General features: G+C 38.3%; 1 pseudogene; it reads right to left on the reverse strand.

The window, feature by feature from the left end:
• LOC140805802 (protein transport protein SEC24 B-like) overlaps nt 1-22849 on the reverse strand; it is a 48974-nt pseudogene that overhangs the window by 6401 nt on the left and 19724 nt on the right.

Raw genomic sequence — 22849 nt, forward strand, 5'->3', positions numbered from 1 at the left:
GTGCGAAAATAAATTGATGCCAACAAGTAATCGAAATAACAACTTTTATTGATTTCTCAAATAAACATAAACAACTGAATGAGAATTTATTGGAATGGAAAATGGCGACAACGGAAATAAACTAAAAAAGGTTTCACTAAAATATCCTAATCTGATATCTCTCCATTCTCCACAGCTACGTCAGGTGGGGCTTCTTCCTCCTCAGAATCCTCCTCCGGCATCTCCGGGTCTAAAAACTCTGCCAGCTGCATCTGTAGACTTTGATTCTCCGATTCTAATTCAGCAATCTGTTCCTTATGAGTCAGAATCTTCCCTATTGCGTTGTCCAACTCATTATTTGCACGCGCGCAGTTGGCTTGATCCTTCTGGATGAGTGCCTTCTCCCTTGCCTTCCTTTCGTCTATCTCCCTTGATAGCCTTTGGTTATTTTCTGATAATTGCATGACCACCTTCCACGACTCTTCCATTCTCTCCTTATCTCTTACCCGTGCGTGACGAGCTTCAGCCAATTCTACGGTACGTCGGTCTAATTCGTCCATAGTTCGTTTGGTTTGGCCCCTCGTCAGTTGTAAGGACTCTCGCAGTTCGCCGTTATCTTCATTAACGAGTTGGAACATCTCATATACCTGATCGATCCTCTTTTCTGCTGCCAATAGCTTGGCAGTCAGATCCTCCACTTGCTTCCTCCTCTGCAGATTGCTAGCTCTCAGCCTCCTAACCGTCCTATCGTGGTGTGCTGGAGCCAACTCATCTAAACGTAGAAGGGACTGGGCGCGCGGGCGAGGTCGGGGACTGTCTAGTTGGAACGTCTCTCTATGAGTAATCGAAGCTACACTCTTACGGGCAGTCAAACGTGTGCGAGCCATTTCCTGGAAAAAGAAGAGAAATGCTCAGAATATCAACAATAGGCCAGAATAAAAATGTCAGAGTCGTATAGAGTCAAGTAACGGAAAATAAAGAAAACTTTTCGAAAATTTCCAAAAATGGAAAGTTTCGAGATAGACATATGGATTCGAAGCATATGTCGAGAGGATTCCAGAACAGTTGACGGAATCGAATTCGGAGTTTCCTACGAAAAGTTATAGGAGTTACGAAACTTTCCTAAAACGGCAAAATCGAGGTTTCGGAGGCCTAAACGAAGGAATTTCGCGATTTTTCACTGGGGCTCCCGATAGGGTGGGGAGTCTTGATCGTTGGGCCGTTTCGGAGGGGATAGCATTGGCCGATTTATAAAATTCCACCGAAAATTTTTTTGAACATTTTCTTTCCCCAACCGGATTATGAACCTGGCGGCTCTGATACCACTTAAATGTCACGCCCCGGGACCGGGGTTAGTCGACACCGGCGTTATCTCGCAATCACATAATTGCAAAATAACAAGCCTCGTAGTAGATCAAAATAACCAGTCTTTTTCATAGCCAATGATCGTCTTTACAATGCGATAGAAATAAAATGCGGAAGCGTAAATACATAATACTGAAATCGTAAATACATAATACTGAAATCATAAGACTGAATAATCAACCGATCACGAAATAGACTGCTCTTCACCATCCCCAAAAGTATTCTTGCTCCTCATCCTCAATTTGCTTCTCATTCTTATCTGGGAGGGGAGGTAAGGGGTGAGTATTTTGGGGGGAATACTCAGTAAATGGGGGCCAATCGTGCACGAAACATATCGAGGTTATACATATAAACGAATTATCACAATGTCAATATTTAGCATGTCGAAATAAAAGAAAACGGATACAGCACTGAAATCATCTCATTTTCTATGGTTTTTTAACTGATCAGTCCCCTATATGTTACTCCTCTAAGGGGCGAGGCCAAAGGAACGGTTATTATAACCCACCGCATCAGGGCCTAAACAAAGATTTCAAAGTTCGGAATTTCCTTTACCATTTCTAAGTCGAATCATTACAGTGCTTAACAAATACTCAACATGCTTTCAATAAACGAAAAATTCCAAGAAGCAGAACGAATATATATGTTGATATAATTTTCAGAATCATAGCTATTTTCGAAATATAATATGCCAATCGAAATAGTAGCAAAAACCCACTTACTGTATTTCGGTTGCTCAAAGAAACGTAAACACGAACGGCGAGATTGCGGCAGAGCTTCTAGAGGGCGAAGAGCTTCGAGACTACAGCGTTGCTAGAGAGGATTTCGAGAGTGGATGCCAATTCGAATGAGGAGCCCTCCTTTATATAGGCACAAGAAAACCTTCTACAAGGTAGACTCCAGTCGCTCCCTGAATGACGCCGCGTTGATGGCTCCCTGAATGACGCCGCGTTGATGGCTCCATGAATGACGCCGATGGCTTGATTTCGGCTGGAGTGATTTCGGCTGGTGCATGGAGTGATTTCAGCTGGTGCATGGTCTTCACAGTCATACATCTAACACACCCCTCATGTCTAAGAAAAAAAACTCGTGTAAAGTTTACATTAACGGGTTGAGATGGGCTTGAGCTCTAATAATATGTTAATATTGAGATTTAAACCTATCACAACCCCAAAAGCTATCTTAAGAGAAAAATATTGTTCAAGTCCACATATACAACTTTCAAAGACTTAATCCAGCACATGTGAGACATCTAACTACTTGGGGTCATGTGTACCCTTAGGTGTAGGGAGTGGGGTATGGCAAGTAAGAAGTCTGATTTGTTGACGGTGGAAAATGACAAGTCACTAACCCGATGGATCACCTTTTCTGCACAACTTCAAGCTGCAAGAAAGTAAAATTGTGAATGAGAAGCAAACCAAATAATATTATTTCCTATAAGCAACAGTAAAGACTTATTCTAACCGCAAGTATGAACATCGCTGACGCCTTATTTCGTTTAATATAGCATTAACCTTCTTTGACAGTGGATTGTCAAGCTGCTGCAACACAAACTAGAAGAAAGGAAGATCTAATCAGCCAAATTTAGGATATGGAAGAATACTGATGCATCATTTTGCTCCGTATTCAACACAGATGGACAATAATCTACCGTTCTACGGGTGTAAGAATGAAACAAGTGGATGATCTCCATCACCATGGAAGTTGATAAATGGAAGAATTATGTTCAGGTCATACTATTGTGACAAAATTTTACTCGAGGGGAAATCCTGAAATTAGACATCTTGATCGGCAAAGTAACCAAAATGCATGTTTCCAAAGTGCAAATATCAAAAAGATTAGTTTAACATCTTGTGTGCACCAACATTGGTGCTCATTCCAAATGTTCTGTACCTCTTCTACACCAATTCAATGTTCTCCACGTGTCTGAAACACTGATTGGGTGTTCAAACATCTAGCCAATGCAGCAAAAAATGGACTAATGCAAAACACTAGGAAAATAGCCAGTGTACAAGTCAACAATACCTGATTAGAAATGTCTTCAATAGATGAGATGCCAAACAACTTTTGCAAAACATTTGGCTGAACGGAGTTGCCAACATATATTAAACACACTTCACCGTTCTCCAGAAGATATACTCCCTCATCACAGATATGCTCGCTGGAGAGTGGAACAGAGGTGGGAATAACGACATTATCTGGCTCCTGACCATTTGGAAATAATAGGTAAAGGGATCAGGGGCACACCTTGAAACCAATAATGACACCGTAAAATCTTGAACTTCCTACCTTCTCATCAAGGTCATGAAGGACTATCATCCTGGGGTACACCAACGGGACTACCAAAGGAGCAGCTAAAGGAGAAACATAACTAATCCAAAAGGACCTGTCATCAATTCTTCCATCAGGGCGTAATCCGCTGCTTTTGAGTAAAGCTGAAAAACAGAAAGCAACCAAATCATCAAAGCATTCTGCATATGATAAGAGAAAGAATCCAATGACTTGAAGATTACAGCATCATAAAAATCAAATGAGATCATACTGATTAGGTGGAAAGAGTCCAAGTAATTTTATTTTTCACCCAATGTATAGAGTTGTCAGCAAATAATCGATAAACTTAGGATAAGTGCAGATATGCACAGAGGTTCACTATCACTAACCAAGGCAGCATTCACTTTATGCACACTTACTAGCATAGTCCCATGATAAATTTAAAAGGTATTTATTTAAAACAAAAATAAGTTACATTCAAAGAATAACATGTTGGAATGTTTAAGATTTAATTAATGGAAATTAAACAAAAGAAAATAAAGGAAAAATTCAATCGGTTGTTCCATGAGCTAGGGGAGGCGCCTAGAAAGGACACTGAGAATGCAATATCCAGGACGGTGGGGAGGCGCATAGGGTTGTGGAAGATGTGCCTCTCTGTGCCTGGAAATTTTCCAGGGCCGTGAAGCTGCCTAGGCCACCGTAAAGTGGGGCCTAGGCGCCTAGCGGTGCTGGTTGACAAAAAGTTACGAGTTTTTATGATGTTTTGCATCCAAATGGTATCCCTTAATTATTTTCATCTGACTTTTGAATGAAATGACACTTCATTGATGAAGCATGTCCCTACATATTGATATCTATGTATACACGATCAAGGATCAACATTTAACACTTTTTTGCATCAGATTTTTCTGAACATCATTGCCCTGTCTACCTTCTCTTTCTTTCTACTAAAAAGATAGTATACTTCATTCTCTGGTTATTATTCTTGCAAATTACTGTATTGTATTTGCAAGAGGAGTTGTCGTATCTTGGGGAATGATTGTCATAAACCGAAGCACCAAGGCAGGGTAAATTATTCTTAAAGAGATAGTGTTCAATATTTGCCTCAACTCTCAATGGCTGCATATTTATTCGCCATTTTTGAGAGTTTACGTACCACACAAATAACATAACAAAGGTAGTAGACACACATTGTTCATCCATTTCAAAAACCTGGGATTTATTGTATTCCCATGTTCTTCTATTAGCAGGAAACTTACCCAGAACAAATAGAGGCAACAGTTTGAATGCTTCGGGTAAAACGAGTTGTCCATAAGAAAATACTGTTGCACAGAACTTGCGATAAGAGTATAAAATGTTGATGCAAACATTTGTAGCTTGATCTCTGACTTGTGCAAGAGGTGCCGAAGGAATTTCATTAGCCGCTGTCAGATGAAAAAAATCAGGGCAGCAGCATCAGTGCGATATAGAAGAAAGGGCAAAAATTTATGCTATGTAATGTCTATGCACCAGAAAATGAATGAAACGAGCTAATGAGGGATAATTTACAATGGAAAAACTCATGCCAAATCATCATGTTCCAGATGCATTCAAGTAACGGAGACCACACTACCTGAAACACTCATAATCCTCAACAGAACACAAATTCACTGAAGTCCAAAAAATCTTACTAGCAAGCTACCTTGCTTCAACATGCAAGTGAAACATGTGTCGAAGTCAGCAGAGCGAAACAGGTTACTCAGCATATTGGTGCAAGGCAGAGACAAAGTCGAAACTCGGATTCTTCTTTGGCCATACACAGTGGAGTAAAGAAGAGCACACTAGGCAACACAAACATACAAAGTGATCAGATGATACACTTCTCTCTCTCTCTCTCTCTCTCTCACACACACACACACACACAAAGAGAGAGAATCAGCATAACAAATCTCGTTATCCATATGATAATAGATTCATCACAAATCAGGAAAATTAGGTGAGCAGTCCAAACCGAAATAATTAGGGCAGGGCAGAAAATTGAAGTTAAACCCGAAAAACACACTCTGAGCCTTCCTGCAACTTATCGTCGTGCTTTAGCGATACCATTATCGTTTTGTCACAGTCAATCTGCTAAAAATGAAGCTTGGTGAGGAAACCATTCTGTTCCAAGCAACAAAATACAGAAAAAGCGAATGTCCAACAGTAACAAAGTATTCTTTTTCTGTAATAGAGCAAATGTACCAAGAAAGGAACTTGAGAATAAAGAACGGATAAGAACATCATGCAAATGATGTGTTTAAAAGATTAAAAGCGGAGAACAAATGTAGAAAACAGTGCGCATTTGCAAATATTGTACACTTAAAAGGTTGTAAACAATTTTTTTGAAGCAATATGACAGAGAGCATTCATCAAATGACTAATACTATAAATGACATAAACAATAGAAAGAAGTAGAAAGACGAAACCCACATGATCTCACTCATTTATTTCTATCATTTCAAGATCAATGGATCCACATGCTTAGTAAAGTGGAATTCAAAGAACTGGACCCAATAAGTGAAGGTCATTTTCCTCAAGATTGTTCTAAAAACCTTCTTTTGCAGCTTCAAACAGAACCTATATATCCCATGCTTTAATAAATTTCCAGACATAAATGTGTCAACAACCTATATTACTAAACAAGTTCAGCCTTCAGGATGCTGTACTACTTTTAAATCTAAACTAAAGGACTTCTTCACCGACTATAGAAGAAAAATATTTATGATTACTTTGATTTTGAAGAAAATTAATTCTTCAATTAAACAAATAAAATAATGCAAGAAACTTACAGTAGACCTGGGAATATATGAATGTTTCTTAATAGCAAGAATCAAGGAAAAGCCAAATGTAAACTTGAAAGGATAAATGAATTTTATTGTTGAGATACTGGACTTCTATAATGTTATTCAAAAAAACAATTAGTGATATATAATCAATGCAGCAACTATTTGAGTTAATCTCTAGAAGGACTAGCTATTTTCAGTCAAAAGTTAGCGGTGAGAATAAAAATGTGCTATTGCTAAAACCCTGGCACATAATGTTAATCAACATCAGGATCAGAATTTATTAGAACATTTCAGCAACAGAGAAAGAGAGACATACAGCAGGTAAATCGATGTCTGTTGGTAGGCGCTTGCAGTAATTTCCATAATATTCTTGAACTTGAATACCCTATGTAGAAAATAGAACTTTCAGTCATCTGCTAAAGATTAGCCATTCTCCAAAGAAATTAAGTTATATCCTCATAATTGACAACCTCACCCGGCTGCATCTGACACGCATTACTGCCTCAAAGCCTTGGGGCCTTTTGACATTCCACAGAAGGTCATTATACAGCTTTGCCAGATCAGAAAGAGCAGAGAAAGGATAATAATAGTACACCTGGAGACAAAATTGAGTCAGTAAAATTTACAAACCAGAAATTATGCAACTCAGACATCCAAGCAACATATCTAAATGACTTAGAGAGGAATAAACTTCAAACCTGTCAATGATGATACAGGTATAAGACCCTCAAATAAATAATGGTTGCTCATGAAAATATATAGTATAAAAAGTCTTTGTTTCCTTACCTGACCTCCGGTAGTCCTTGAAACCACAGAAAGGGAGGCGATATCTACATAGGTTTGTGATGTAATGAACAAGTCAACACAGACCTGAAAGTATTTCGAAATTGAAGATAGCAAGAAACGAATTTCAATTGAACCTAATGTTAAATTTCAAAATGCTTAAACAAAGCAAACATCATTGATTATTGGGACAAAATATTAAAATGCACCTGATGCTCAGCAAATTCAATTGCCATAGTTTTCATGATTTTATCCATTGGTTGGAGTAATTTGTGAGCTTCCTGGAATTAAAAAACGAATGCAATTAGTAGAAGTAGAACAATTGATATTAGGAGTACCGAAATGTCAATTATTATCCTCCGTTAAAGAGATGGAGAAACAATGTCGAACAACAAACCAAGGCTTGAGGAATTGACAATGAAGTTACTCTCAACTCTAAACACAAGAAGCTGAAATTCACACAATGGATGATCAAAACCATTTATGCATCAATTACAATATGCATTTGAAGAAAAATAATGACATCTATCTACAGTATCAAAGAGTTATGGAGCACTGCAGTCTATGGTTCAGATCCTTACAAAATATTTTTAGACAGTGTTGAATTAAGAGGTCCAACCTTTGCTTTGTCTTTCTGTCAGAAGCAAGAAATTAATTTAAGGGGTCCTTCTCAAAGAACAAAAAAGCTAAAATCCTTTTCTAACACGAGATGCATGATTCCAAAGTTAGCGGACAGAAACTTGAAATCGAATCAAATAACTATACGCCATTAGGATAAAATGAAATTAAAACTTATTAGCATTGAATCAGAATTTTATTATTCATTGTTTTAAAGAATGGACCATTGAATTTGTTATGATGTTTTTTTACATGGGATATAGAGAAAATGGGCTTCTTTCATTAGTACCCAAAAAGAAGGTGAACCGAAAATAGCACTACAATAATACATTCAGACTCAATGGCTGTGATAAAATAACTACTGCCATGAAGGGGAAATGAAAGGCGGTGGAAAAAAAGGCCAACAAACAGAGATCATCAAGACTGTTAAAGCTTCCGCAAGAAATTCTAAAGTCATGTTTTCATCCGTCGGTAGAAAAAGGTCACCACAAATGCAGCAAAGTATACACACACCAACAAACGAATAAATAAATCGAACACGAGACACAAGCATGTGGTGTCATAGACATCTTATTTTTGGAAAGCATACCTTCTCCCCAGTTGCTACATTAGTTCTGCCTTCAGCTTCTCTAGACGAAAGGGAACCAATGCCAATTGACGGCAAGACTGTAACATCAATATTATCAACACAATAGCAATATAATTAGTATTCGGGGTAGTCATACTTAAATGTCAAACGGTAAAACCTGAAAATTTACATCAAATTATGGGTCCGATGTATCAAATTATGAAGCATGTCAAAATGCAAAAACCGAACCAAGGACTGTAAAATTTAAAATTCCCAAGAAAATAAAAACATGACAAATTGCTAAAATTTCATGCTTGAGAAAAATAGATGAAGTACAATAAATGCACAAAAAAGAAAATTTCTCAAGTAGAAGACTCATATTCTAGCATCATATGGCATGGAAATAGGAGGAGAATTACTAAGTTCTTGTGTATACATGTATATAATTATTACCAGTGTTCTAAAAAGTGCGAAAAAACAAGGATTAAGCTCAAAGTATGAAAAAAAGCTTCGCTTTGGGAAAAATCGTGAAAGTACCGTCAACCAAACCACCAGAAAAGGCGCAAAAAAGCATGAAAAAGAGTGAAAAAACAAAAAATTGCAATTTTTTAAATAAAAGTTTAATCTAATTTTTGTTCTTCTATAAAATTTAACTTTTAAATAATAAATATTTGGTAGTATACAATTTAAAGAAACTCCTAAAGGCATCGAAATAAAACCTGCCCCTAACCCTTACTTTCTTAGTCATTGAGAGACAACACTTGACTCAACGGCAAACGACCGAAGTTTTCCTCTTCAAATTTATGATTTTGAGAATTTTACATTGTTGAGAACTTGAAATTTTATGCATTTACTTTTAAGTTGTATATTTATGTGTTATTTAATCTACTGATTGACTTAATTTAATTAAAATTAGTAAAAACTAAAAACCTAGCTTCATGCTTAATCACGTACTAAACCTGCTTGTTTGTAAAGTTTGAAGCTTGATTGTGACGCTTCATGCCTTTTAGAACCTAGCTTATTAAGAAACAATATTAGGCTTGCCTGATTGGAAAACAAGAAGTTTGCCGCCAGTAGTTTTCACAGCCAGGAAAGCAGCCTGTATGCAAGAACAGTACAATGCATAAATATTCTATACTGTTAAATATCATGCACAAGGTCATCAACCAATAAAAACAATCATGAGCTATTTCTTCACATTAAGTAAAAAATATCTCCTATAGATTTATTAAAAACGAAACATGACCAAACAACTACAACTCATAAGTGTTCAATGTCTTATTTCGATTCTTCCATCTAGTGGACTTCAATCACAAATATGCTCCACCAGGAATAAGTTCCAATTTGTCTTGCCATATCTTCCCCAGAAATCCTTTGGTATAAATAAAATTTTACGGTAGCCCACTTTGTTGGATTTTGTACAAGTATGTCCGCTACAAGGTGAAGTATATGCTTCAAGCTCGGATAAAAAACTAAAACTTGAATAATAATCTTATCTTGGATGCAATCACTCGTCATTAAATGCATATTTATTCAAACTCCCATGCGGACCAATTTCACTGCTGCTCCACCCACTTCCGATAGTTTCATGAGCTTCTTCACTTTTGTTCACCCAAAAAATTCAACACAAACAACAGTGTAACTCAACATAGGCTTGAAAGGCTGAACAACACTCCATGTTTTTCTTGGTCATGAGAAGGTCACTCTCTACCACCGACTGACACTACATTTTGCTCATCTCATTATATAACAATTCTTCCGCACTACAGATTGTTGCTTCATGCTATATGCGTTGAATAGTAAGGTGAATTGGAGGGCTCAAAAAACAGGGTGATGAGAATAATGAGCTAGTGAGAAAATTAAAATGGGATTTATAATGGTGCAAATGGGCAAGTTGCTTCAGCTCGCCAACAACGCTACTTGAGTTTTCAATTTATGAATTGGTATATTATTGAAGGGTCAAACTGAAATTTAACTACTTCATTTATGAATTTCATAATAATAGAAATACATGTCCTACCAAGACAGAATTTGTAACTTGCTATCGTCTTGCTTAAAGGGTGTTGACTTGAAAACTGACTAGACTCACACTAGTGTTAAGTTGGCTGCTTTTTTGTTAACCCTCGACTCCCCTTTTGTTGCAACCAAAATATTTAAAGGCCTAAATGTCTTCAGGAAAAAGGAACCAAGTCTAAAAGAAAAACCGAAAAAGACAAAACCAGAGAAGCCAAAAACTCAAATCTAATGATATCAAAGGGAAATAAATAAGTTCTACATGACAAACAAGAGACAAAGCTGGACCACAAACTCCCAACTTAACTATATCACCAGTCATGGGGCCAACAAAGGATCTAGACTTGTTTAGTGATGCGTAGCTATGTCGAGCAAAGGCCAAAGAACTTATAATTGCCCGCATCCAACAGAAAGGCTGGAGGCGGGATTGCACACAGAGGTGGTAAATACTAGTTACTCGATTTACAAGTGAAAGCAATGTGGAACTGACACAAAAAGGCAATAAATAAGGCAGGTGCTAGGCTGAAAATCCCCCAGAACTGTTGGCCTCATTTTATTGCTCGACTCACACATGTTCCGATTTTCATTTTTTTGTCGAGGTAAACTTAATTCATATTTAGGATGAAAGAAGTAAAGAAATGAAAAAATTTGAAAAATAAGAGGTTGCTTTTCTTTGGCTAGAGGCCCAGTGATTCAAAGCTGCTGCCATGGTTAAGGTGTTAGATCACATGGATGAAGAAAATGTTTTCTAGATTTCACAATGAACCAAAATAAGGCATATTTGGCACTAAAAAAAAGTACATAATTTATGAACTTTCACAATCAACTAAATAGTACAAATTATCGCGATTGACCAAATGTGCACCCTACTAGTTCTTGGATTTATTCACTTTCCAACATTACAAGTCCACGCAGATAAACAGACGCCATTACATACCTTTACTGCAGCACCAAAAGCTGAATCAGCAGTTCTAGTATTCTGAAACATTGTAGGAATGTTATCCAGCAATATCTCTAAATGTTGACGGCACTGCATATAAAAAAAATTTATTTAAATCATTTCAAAAAATTTAAACAGAACCAAAAGCATTAATATCTAGGTCCTAGTTGCTAACAGCCACTAGCATTCAAAAGACATGATCACACAGCAGATGAATATGGAAAAGAAAAAAGGAAAGCGATCAAGGAAAATAGGAATTTAATATCAATAAAACTGCATTCAACACATATAAATGAAGTGAGAAATGATAGCCAACCTCAGCAAGTTGAACAACGACGTCGCTCCCAAGAGGAGTATAGACATCTTGTATGTCAGGGACTATAAGCATTAATGGCTGCAGTTGAATAGGACAAAAATTAGCAAGTGTACAGCATTCATGGTAGCAGCTTATAATGAAGCAAACAAAAGCCATTTTAGCCCCATGTATAAAGTGATAAGACACAACAAGCCTATGGGCCTGGCAATCAGAAGCATTAAAAGTAATTACAAGCATGAAAGGACAAAGTTAAAATATTATAACCACAGTAAAAAGGCATATGATGAATTTGAGAAAAACCAGCATATTCAATCTATGAAAGAAATACTAATTAACTCTGCATCCACCTGCTGCAGAGCACGCTTTAGATTGTAAAAATGGATGGTGGAGTCAAACGTAGCAATGCCCACAAGAGTTCGAGGACCATCCTGAAAGGAAAATAACCAGCAAAGCTTCCTATATGAAAATCAAATAATGACTGAGCACGGGATCCATGGTCATCAGATTAGAATCCTAAACAATGCATTTATGGTGCTATATCTCTGATTCACATAATTCTTACAGAGTTTTCCTAAAAAAATTTAAGGCAAAATTGGTAAATATTATTTACTGAAAGAAAGGAATTTCTATGATACGTTCAGAGGAAACATTATGAGAAGTGCACAAGAGGCAGTTTAACACGTCATTAATCCTGAGATACGAAATCAGATATTTTCCTGAAATTGCAACCATGGTTAAGTTTATATAAGCTTTACCGTGCTATTCGCCTTTAATGAAAAGATTAATGCAGGGAACATAGAACAAGATTGATGTGCAGTGCTCAAGGAAAGTTTACTGCATAAAATATCCAAACTTGAACTCACGGGAAGATCAATTAGAACTTGGGTGATTGCACTGCAAGCTGCTGCAGTTGCACCAGTTTGTATGGCGTTCATGGAGACATCAATAAGGAAGAAAAATACTGCGGGCATAGGATCTCGCACCTGAAATCAGATACATATACATGGAATGATCACATTACAAGGAACAATATAATATTTTATGCATCTAATACATTGATTCCCAAAGTTAGGTGGAGCATTTGGCATATATATTCACAATACGAAATTCTAAAGCATCTTTTCTAAGAACAATATTTTATCATGGAAGCACTTATGATATTTTAATAACCTTCTAAGGTTTCCTACTAAATGGATTTTCCCCATCATGACACTATTAAATCCAACGGCTCCAATCTCCGACAACTCTAGAAATTAGAGCCACTTGATGAGCCTAGTTTCAGGAAGCTCCTGAAGAGCTTAGTCTCAATATCAGATTGGCTTCTTGATCCCAGTGTCCGATGATAAGTTCATAATTTTTATATTTTTTTTATTTAACTCATAGTAATTTGGCGAATTTTAATAGTTAATGGATATTTATACCACCTAATCTGTTATTTTAGTTGAATATAGGTGAAATCGAAGAAGTGGAGTCGAGAGGTCGGAAAAAAGAGAAGTATCTGTATGGATTTGGTACTACGGCGTCACTAGTCGGTGTCTCGCGTCATTTAAAGGAGTAAAAACGTGCAGATTTCTTTCTTTTCCTCAAGATGAATCATATATAGGTGTTGTGTGAGGGGTTATGGAAAGGCTAGAGAAGCAAGTGAATTGGAGAGAGGAGCAGCTGAGACAAGTTTCATATTTTTTATATGCTTCCAGCCCAAGAATTTAGGACCATAAAAATGCACGGCAGCCCAAGAATGTAAAACAATAGAAGCAGCCCATTTTCAAGGAGTGAAAAAGAGAATTTAAAACAACCAGCCGATTCTGATATGGGGTGTGGAGCGAAAACCTCAGATATAAAGGAACGAAGCAGCAGCTGTGGGGCCAATGCTCCTGATTAACGTTTAATGATCAAACAAACAAGATTCGTTAATGTAACCAGCGAAAACGATTAAAAAATTTCCTTTTGTGCCAATAGAAATTTCGTCATTACCTCCCCATAAGTAGGACATCTCAAAAATTTCCAAACAATACAAACAACATTTATATACTCGAAATAAAGTCATAACTTCAAATCACAAACCTGTAGCCGCACTGGCTAGGACTAACACACACAGCGCCGACAAGGCTCAATCACACAACTATCAAAGCAAAACATAGTAAAAATAACATGACAACTACACAGGGGATTTCCTGGCAAAAGTATGACTCAATGATATAATATCTTGGAACTCTCAATCAACAAACCAACTATTGGGCACCGCTACTTGACGCTTCACCAGACACGTCAAAGCCTCCTGGATAAGCTGCTATGGCATCAAAACAACCACAGTATAAAAGAAAAGAAGGGTCAGACCCCATTACGACGAACCAGTAAAATTATGACAAATATAACTGACATGAAATAAAATCGAGTAAAATGCAATGCAATGCGTGCCGGTAACAACAAAATAACGGATACCAAAACGAAGTCCAAATGAAACGCATCAGCAAAAGGAACAGTGGTCACCCGTGCCAGGAATGCAGCAACAAAACATCAAGCCACTCATCCATGCACGTAACATCGAGGGTCCGGTAGCGACCCGGTCGGTCCTCGTGCAGTCATCAGGAGTGTGCTAATCCTATTACTCGTTTCATCGATTAGATGTCAAGAGTGATCTAATCATATCACTCGCTTCATAGATGACTCAACAGCTCAACAGATCAGTAATGATAGCAATCGACGGAGTCAAGGCTCGAAATGTTATGCACTAATAGTATCAACTCAAATAAATGCATGAATGCAATCATGCTATTCACAGAAGCATCTAAAACACGCCACAACTCATTACAAAATACTTAACGTCATTCCACGTCATTATAGACGTCATAATAATACAGTTCATGCGTACCTCAACTGATATTTAATTAACCACCGAAATATCTTAAGGATTTCTCGAAAAATCCGATCTTATGGCAAATAAAGTATTTCATATCAAGTTCCATTTATTTTTTTTCCAATATTTGACACTCTAGCCTAAAATTCCAAAAATCATAATTTAGACTTTAATATTTCTAAAATTAAAAGGCGAAAATTCTATAGCATCTAAACATCTAATTATTGAACACTAAAATTCGAAAACTCATTTATAAAATTCTGAATTTTCGAAATTATGTCCAAATAAACTCTGAAATTTTGTTAATACCTCTAATTAGCTCCGATATAGCACATACAATCAATAATACACTATATATTAATTGTTGAAACTCAAATAAATAAATATACCCAAAATTCGAAACCCTGAAATCTGAATTATACCTCTGAAAGTTTCGAATCTTGTTCTAAGCTTCGAATTCAAGCTTCAAACACCCTAAATCAAGGTTTCCTCCTGATTTTCCAGCGAAAATAGGCGACAGTCTCCGACACATTTACGCGAGGCGCGAGTTTTCCTAGCAAAAGTGGTATCATGGACAGCTCTCGTCACGGGCTTTCCGAATATGTATTTACTTTAATTTTTGGGCAAGCGGAGCGGCCACAATCGATGGAAGAAGTTTCGAAATTGAAGAAGGAAGAAATATGCAGTTTTCGGTTTCGGTTCGGGAAGATGAAGAGATTCACGATTCTTTTTTTTTTTTACTTAATTATAAAATTTGGACCGGGCTTGGTAAATTTGTTTGGGCTTGGGGGAATGGGCTCTCACATGTTGGTATCAGAGCATAACTGAGAAATGCTCGAATTAGAGTATACGCACTTGAGTCTAGACAAATAAAATGATTGCGTATGTGTTTGACTATTTGCTTTTGTTTGAACTATATGCTATGATTATTTGAATTTTTCTGAACTAGCATTACTAGTCGATTGGATTTTAAACTTAGTTTAATAACTACCTACTAGACTAAGTTTCAGCTTTCCTTTAGTTATTTTGTGCTAATCACATTATTTTGTCTTGGTATGAAATCATTGTGTCTTATAGAATGCACCTGGAGGAAAAAGCAAAAACGGGCTTGATATGTGGAAGAAGAGGTGAACCAAGAAGTAGAACAGTTGACTCAGAAAGTTGGTGGGATGCAGATGATCATATCTCAATTCCAAGAATTATGTCCTCCTATATTCTTTGGCAATGAAAATGGCGAAAAAGCAGCGGGATGGTTGAAAAGTATAAACCATCTTTTCAATTTGCTCGAATATTCTCAAAATGTCAGACTGAAGCAGAGTCAGAATTGAGTCTAGGGCAGATCAGCCTAGCTAGGGCAGAACCGCGAAGACTCTAGACTTACGGTGTATCGATGAGCTTAGATGTAGATCGACGTCTATTGTAGACATTCGATACAGCATACCAAAGTCTAAATTAGATTGGGATCCCTAGGTTAGAAATAAGATAAGATAAGATCAGATCCAGAGTCATTGATTCATGTAGTCAGATTAGATACATGTTTAGATGTTTGTTTATGCTTTTATATATGTTTTATATGATTGCATGTATACATTGTTTATACTGGGATATTTATATCTCACCGGAGTTATCCGGCTGTTGTCTTGTCTGTATGTGTGCGTGGCAACAGGTGGGACGGGTTTAGGGTCACAGAGGTGAAGAAAGATCGAGTTAGAGTGGAGACTACTGACTTGGACTAGAGATAGGGTTTAAACACTTGATAGTTAGTTGTTGAACCTGAGATGTGTATGATTGTATATTTTATCAGATTTATACTTTTATACTGATATGTACAGGAGTTTGATTCCATTACCTTCCGCATTTTAAAAAAAAATTTAGACACTGTTTATTATAATTGATTAATTAGTCCCAATCATGATTAAGAAGATGATTAGCGTCCGGGTCCCCACAACATGTGGTATCAGAGCGATAGATCCTTTAGATTGAGATAGAAGAGGCTAGTGAGCGGGGTAGAATGTGTTTTCTTTCCTGCTTTTGAATGCTAGCATGTCTTACTGCTTTAATACATGTTACTTGCTTATCTGATTTGATATAGTATGTTTTAATAAGACTGGATCAGCACCGATTCTAGATCAGCAGTAAGATGATCAGAGGAGGATTGAAACAGAATTGTGGTATTTGTTACTAACTTATTTGGTTATCAGATATGCCTCCGAGACGAGTACCAGAACAGGGAAGTACATCAAATCCTCCAATGGATGTCACCCCGACTCCAATGGAAACATTACTGAAATGATTTCAGTCATTTTATCCGCCAACCTTGAAAGGAACAGAGAACGCTGTGGAATGCGAGAGTTGGCTTGATGATATAGAAATGTTGTTTGAATCCTTGGAGTATACCGATGAGAGGAGAGTGAAATTGATTGGACACCAGTTACACGATGTTGCAAAGGACTGGTGGATTACGAGAAAGAGAGCCATGAAGCATAGAGGTACGACTATTACCTGGAATATATTCAGAACCGAATTTTATCAACGATTCTTTCCAGTGTCAAACCGAAAGGACAAGGGGGCGGAATTTGCCAATCTAAAGCAAGGACAGATGAACATAGAAGAATACGTGTCCAAATTCTTCACCTTGTTGAAATTTGCTCCACATGTGGCTGACAGCGAGGAAGCTACTGCCGACCAGTTCATCAATGACCTGAACCCCGATATTTTCACATTGGTGAACACAGGGCGACCGAATAATTTTACTGACGCCCTGAATAGAGCTAAGGGAGCAGAAGCCGGTCTGATGAGACAGAAAGGGGCTTCATTTGTGCCTCCAGCACCAAGACCACAGCAACCACCTCCCCGATTTGAGGGTGGTAGCAGCAGTGGAGGGAAGAAAGAATTTTTGAAAGCCAAGGGAAAGCAATTCAAGAAATCTGGCAGCAGTTCTTCCAGCTCCAGTGGTTCCAGACAGAGCTAGAGTTACACTGGAGTTTATTGCAAGACTTGCGGAGGAAGACATGCAACTGAGCAATGCCAGGGAATGACTGGTAGTTGCAACATCTGTAAACAGCCGGGACACTTTGCTAAAGTGTGTCCACAGAGAGGTTCTCAAAGATCTCAAGGAGCCGAGTCATCGGGATCAGCAGCACAGACTGAGAGACGATCAGCTGCTGTTCACACATTTCAGCCAGCGCCAGCTCAGTAACAGCAGAGGCCAGGAGGTAGCCAGACTGTTAGCCAGCCTCCTAGACAGCAGGTCAGGGTATTCGCTTTGACAGAGGAGCAGGCCCAGGAAGCACCAGATGACGTTGTGGCAGGTAACTGTTCTTTATGTGGTTACCCTGCTTATGTATTCATTTATACCGGTGCTTCACATACATTTATTTCTGAACGATTTGCATTAAGTCATGCATTGCCTGGAGAGTCTTTAGCTACTGTAGTGTCTGTCTCTTCGCCTTTGGGGACAGATTTGATATCCGTAAACTCTGTTAAGCATTGTGTATTACAGTATGACGGGCATGAGATTGAATTAGATTGCATCATACTTGGGTTGTCCGATTTCGATTGTATTATTGGTATTGATATGCTAACCAAGTACAGAGCGACAGTTGATTGTTTCCACAAGATAGTGAGATTCAGACCAGATATGGCTGAAGAGTGGAAATTTTACGGTAAGGGTTCTAGATCGAGAATTCCTTTAATATCCGTATTATCTATGACTCGATTGTTACAGAAAGGAGCAGAAAGATTCCTTGTATATTCAGTAGATTTACTGAAGTCGAGTCCAGCATTGGCAGACCTGCCAGTGGTACGTGAGTTTGCTGACGTCTTCCCAGATAAGATCCCGGGATTACCTCCAGTTAGAGAGATAGACTTCAGCATTGAATTGATGCCGGGTACAGTGCCGATTTCCAGAGCACCGTACAGAATGGCACCAGTTGAATTGAAAGAATTAAAGGATCAGCTGGAAGACTTACTGGCCAAGGGGTACATCAGACCGAGTGTTTCTCCTTGGGGTGCTCCAGTACTGTTTGTAAGGAAGAAAGACGGTTCGATGAGACTCTGCATCGACTATCGGCAACTGAACAAGGCAACGATAAAGAATAAATATCCTTTGCCTCGTATTGATGATTTATTCGATCAGTTGCAGGGTTCTTCAGTATATTCCAAGATCGATTTGAGATCTGGATATCATCAGCTGAGAGTCAGAGATTCTGATATCTCAAAGACAGCATTCAGAACCAGGTATGGACACTATGAATTTATTGTCATGCCATTTGGTTTGACGAATGCTCCAGCTGTATTTATGGGATTGATGAACCGTATTTTCCAGAAATATCTCGATGATTTTGTGATTATTTTCATCGACGATATTTTGATTTATTCAAAGAATATGAGTGAGCATGCTGAGCATTTAAGAACTGTGTTGCGAATTTTAAGGGCTGAGAAGTTATATGCTAAACTGTCAAAATGTGAGTTTTGGTTAAGACAAGTAGTATTTCTGGGTCATATTATATCCGGAGATGGGATATCAGTGGAACCCAGTAAAGTGGAAGCCGTTATTTCTTGGCCAAGACCGACGTCCGTGCCCGAAATTCGCAGTTTCATGGGTTTAGCAGGATATTACCGTCGTTTTATTAAAGATTTCTCAAGTATTGCTAAACCAATTACTCAGCTGACTCAGAAGAATGCTTCATTTGTTTGGTCTGAAGAATGTGAGACCAGTTTTCTGGAGTTAAAAGAAGAGGTTGACCAGTGCCCCATTGTTGACTATTCCATCCGGTACTGGTGATTTTGTGGTTTATTGCGACGCTTCTCACAGAGGGTTGGGATGTGTGTTGATGCAACGATGGCATGTTATCGCTTATGCCTCAAGACAGCTTAAACCACATGAGACCCGTTACCCAATTCATGACCTAGAATTGGCAGCCATTGTCTTTGCATTAAAGATATGGCGACATTATCTTTACGGGGAGAAGTTTGAGATATATTCTGATCATAAGAGTTTAAAATATATGTTTTCACAATCTGAATTGAATATGAGACAACGAAGATGGCTTGATTTGCTTAAAGATTTTAATTGCGAAATCAAATACTATCCAGGAAAGTCTAATGCAGCAGTTGATGCACTAAGTCGAAAGGTATGTTCCTTATCCTTGTCGACGATTGGTGTTTCAAATTTGATAGAAGACTGTTGTTTGTCTGGATTAGCATTTGAAACAGATTATAGACCGTTGAGACTCTATACAGTGCAAGTAGAACCTGAATTGATTATGAAGATTAAGGCAGCCCAGAAGGTTTATCAGAATGTACAGAAATCAGTAGCGATGGTCAGAACAGGGCATCGATCGGAGTACCAGGTACGGGATAACGTCTTGTATGTGAATAATCGTCTGGTTGTGCCGAATGTTTCAGATTTGAGATGACAGATATTGTCAGAAGCGCACAACAGTCGATTCAGTATTCATCCTGGTGGCAGAAAGATGTATAATGATTTGAAAAGACAGTTCTGGTGGAAACAAATGAAGACTGACATTGCCGAATTTGTCTCCAAATGTCTGAATTGCCAGCATGTGAAAGCAGAAAGAAAGAAACCAGGAGGTTTATTACATAGTTTGTCCATTCCTGAATGGAAATAGGATCACATTTCCATGGATTTTGTGACGCAGTTACCGCGTTCCTCCCGAGGTTGTGATGCGATTTGGGTCGTGATTGACAGATTAACCAAATCCGCATGTTTTATTCCGTACAAGATGACGTACAGATTTGACCAAATGGCAGAGATCTATGTCAAGGAAGTGGTCAGATTGCATGGAGTGCCGAAGTCAATTGTATCAGATCGTGATCCTCGATTTACTTCGCACTTCTGGCAGAGTTTACAGCAGGCTCTCGGTACGAAGTTACACCTGAGTACCGCATATCATCCACAGACCGACGGACAGTCAGAGCGGACTATCCAGACATTGGAAGATATGCTGAGAGCAGTAGTGCTTGATTTCAACACTAATTGGCAAGATGCATTGCCGCTTTGTGAATTTTCGTACAACAATAGCTATCAGACGAGTATTGAGATGGCACCATTTGAAGCGTTGTACGGAAAAAATGTCGATCCCCTCTCTATTGGGATGATATCTCTGAAGTTCCTGAAATTGGACCAGATATGATCAGAGATATGATAGAAAAAATGAAGCTAATTCGAAAGAAAATGAAGGCAGCACAAGACAGACAGGCCAAATATGCCAATGTTCGACGTAGACCGTTGGTATTTGAAGCAGGAGACCGAGTATTTTTGAAAATTTCACCTTTCAAAGGAGTTGTCAGATTTGGCAAGAAAGGGAAATTGTCTCCACGATACATTGGGCCTTATGAGATTCTCGAGAAGATAGGAGATTGTGCCTATCGACTCGTTTTACCGCCTTCATTATCCGGGATACATGATGTTTTTCATGTATCGTTATTAAGGAAATACCTTCCGGATGCTTCACATGCTATTCAACCAGACGAGGCCGAACTGGATGAGACATTGAGCTATGTTGAAAAACCGATTCAGATTATTGATCGTAAAGAAAAACAGCTCAGAACGAAGTCTATTCCACTTGTAAAAGTTCAATGGACTCGTCATGGCACTGAAGAAGCAACCTGGGAAACTGAATCAGATATGAGACAAGAGTTCCCAGAGATATTTTGCTAATGTAAATTTCTTATACAGTTTTTGTATATATACTCCTTTGGAATACGAGTGATTACCTGTGATTTCGGGGACGAAATCGTATCTTAGGGGGGGAGAAATGTAATGCCCAAGATTTTGACATTATTAATCTAAGATTATTGAGTTTAAACTGATGTGATAATAGTCGGGCCATTCCGAGATCAGATTGAACAAATCATATAAATTACACAACTTGTGGACAGAGAGTCTGGCGCCCGAGCGGTAGTTTTTGACCGCCCGAGCGCCAGTGTTCAATAGAAGTATGCTACGGGCAGAAGATGTGGCGCCCGGGCGGTAGTTTTTGACCGCCCGAGCGCCAATGATTAAGGGTGAGGACAGAACCTCCCGCGCCCGGGCGGTAAGTTTTAACCGCCCGAGCGCCGAGCAAGCGCCCGGGCGGTAAAGATCAACCGCCCGAGCGCCGCCTGAAAGTGGTGGAAATGATGACACGTATCTTTACATGCAATCGATATATATATAACGTCTTGCCTTCAGAAATAGGGGAAAACAAAGAAAAGGAACGAGGAATTCTCCAGAAAATCCTTACGCCGTTATATTTCAATCCGTCCGTCCAAATTTAAATCCGAGTACGGCACCGTGTTCCTAGCAACGACAGCTACAACAGGACGTAAGTTTTGTTGCGTTTTGTTAAGATTTGAAATTATGTTATGTCCAGAATCAGATACGATTCATATATAGTGTTTTTGACATAGTAGACATCATAGAATCGAAGTCAGATTAAGAAACAGATTGAGTATGGAATTGTTATGAATTTCAGAGTTAAATTGACTGAGATGTGATGTCAGATTTGCACTGTAGTTGATTATAAGTTATTGGAATTAGTATATACTGGTATGGTATCACCGGTATCGCAAGATTGTACTGTTGTACCGTCAGAATTTGATAAGACAGAGATGTCTTGATTTGAATAGAATATTGATACAGTATATTGATATTGTCATTGCCAGATTGAGTATTGACAGGCATTGAATCCGAGACTTCGATAGAGTCAGACTGATATAAAGACACGTATAAATAAATGTTGATTCGGGATTGCACAACTCGAGTTAGGTCTGACTTGAGTTTCCCTAAATCACATACTTTATTTTATTGCATTGATATTTGCAGATTATCAGATTGATATGTTAATCTATTGACTTAGAGCAGAGTCAGAATTGAGTCTAGGGCAGATCAGCCTAGCTAGGGCAGAACCGCGAAGACTCTAGACTTACGGTGTATCGATGAGCTTAGATGTAGATCGACGTCTATTGTAGACATTCGATACAGCATACCAAAGTCTAAATTAGATTGGGATCCCTAGGTTAGAAATAAGATAATATAAGATCAGATCACGAGTCATTGATTCATGTAGTCAGATTAGATACATGTTTTGATGTTTGTTTATGCTTTTATATATGTTTTATATGATTGCATGTATACATTGTTTATACTGGGATATTTATATCTCACCGGAGTTATCCGGCTGTTGTCTTGTCTGTATGTGTGCATGGCAACAGGTGGGACAGGTTCAGGATCACAGAGGTGAAGAAAGATCGAGTTAGAGTGGAGACTACGGACTTGGACTAGAGATAGGGTTTAAACACTTGATAGTTAGTTGTTGAACCTGAGATG

The sequence above is a fragment of the Primulina eburnea genome, chromosome 11 (assembly GCF_022965805.1).
Source record: "Primulina eburnea isolate SZY01 chromosome 11, ASM2296580v1, whole genome shotgun sequence".
Taxonomy (NCBI): domain Eukaryota; kingdom Viridiplantae; phylum Streptophyta; class Magnoliopsida; order Lamiales; family Gesneriaceae; genus Primulina; species Primulina eburnea.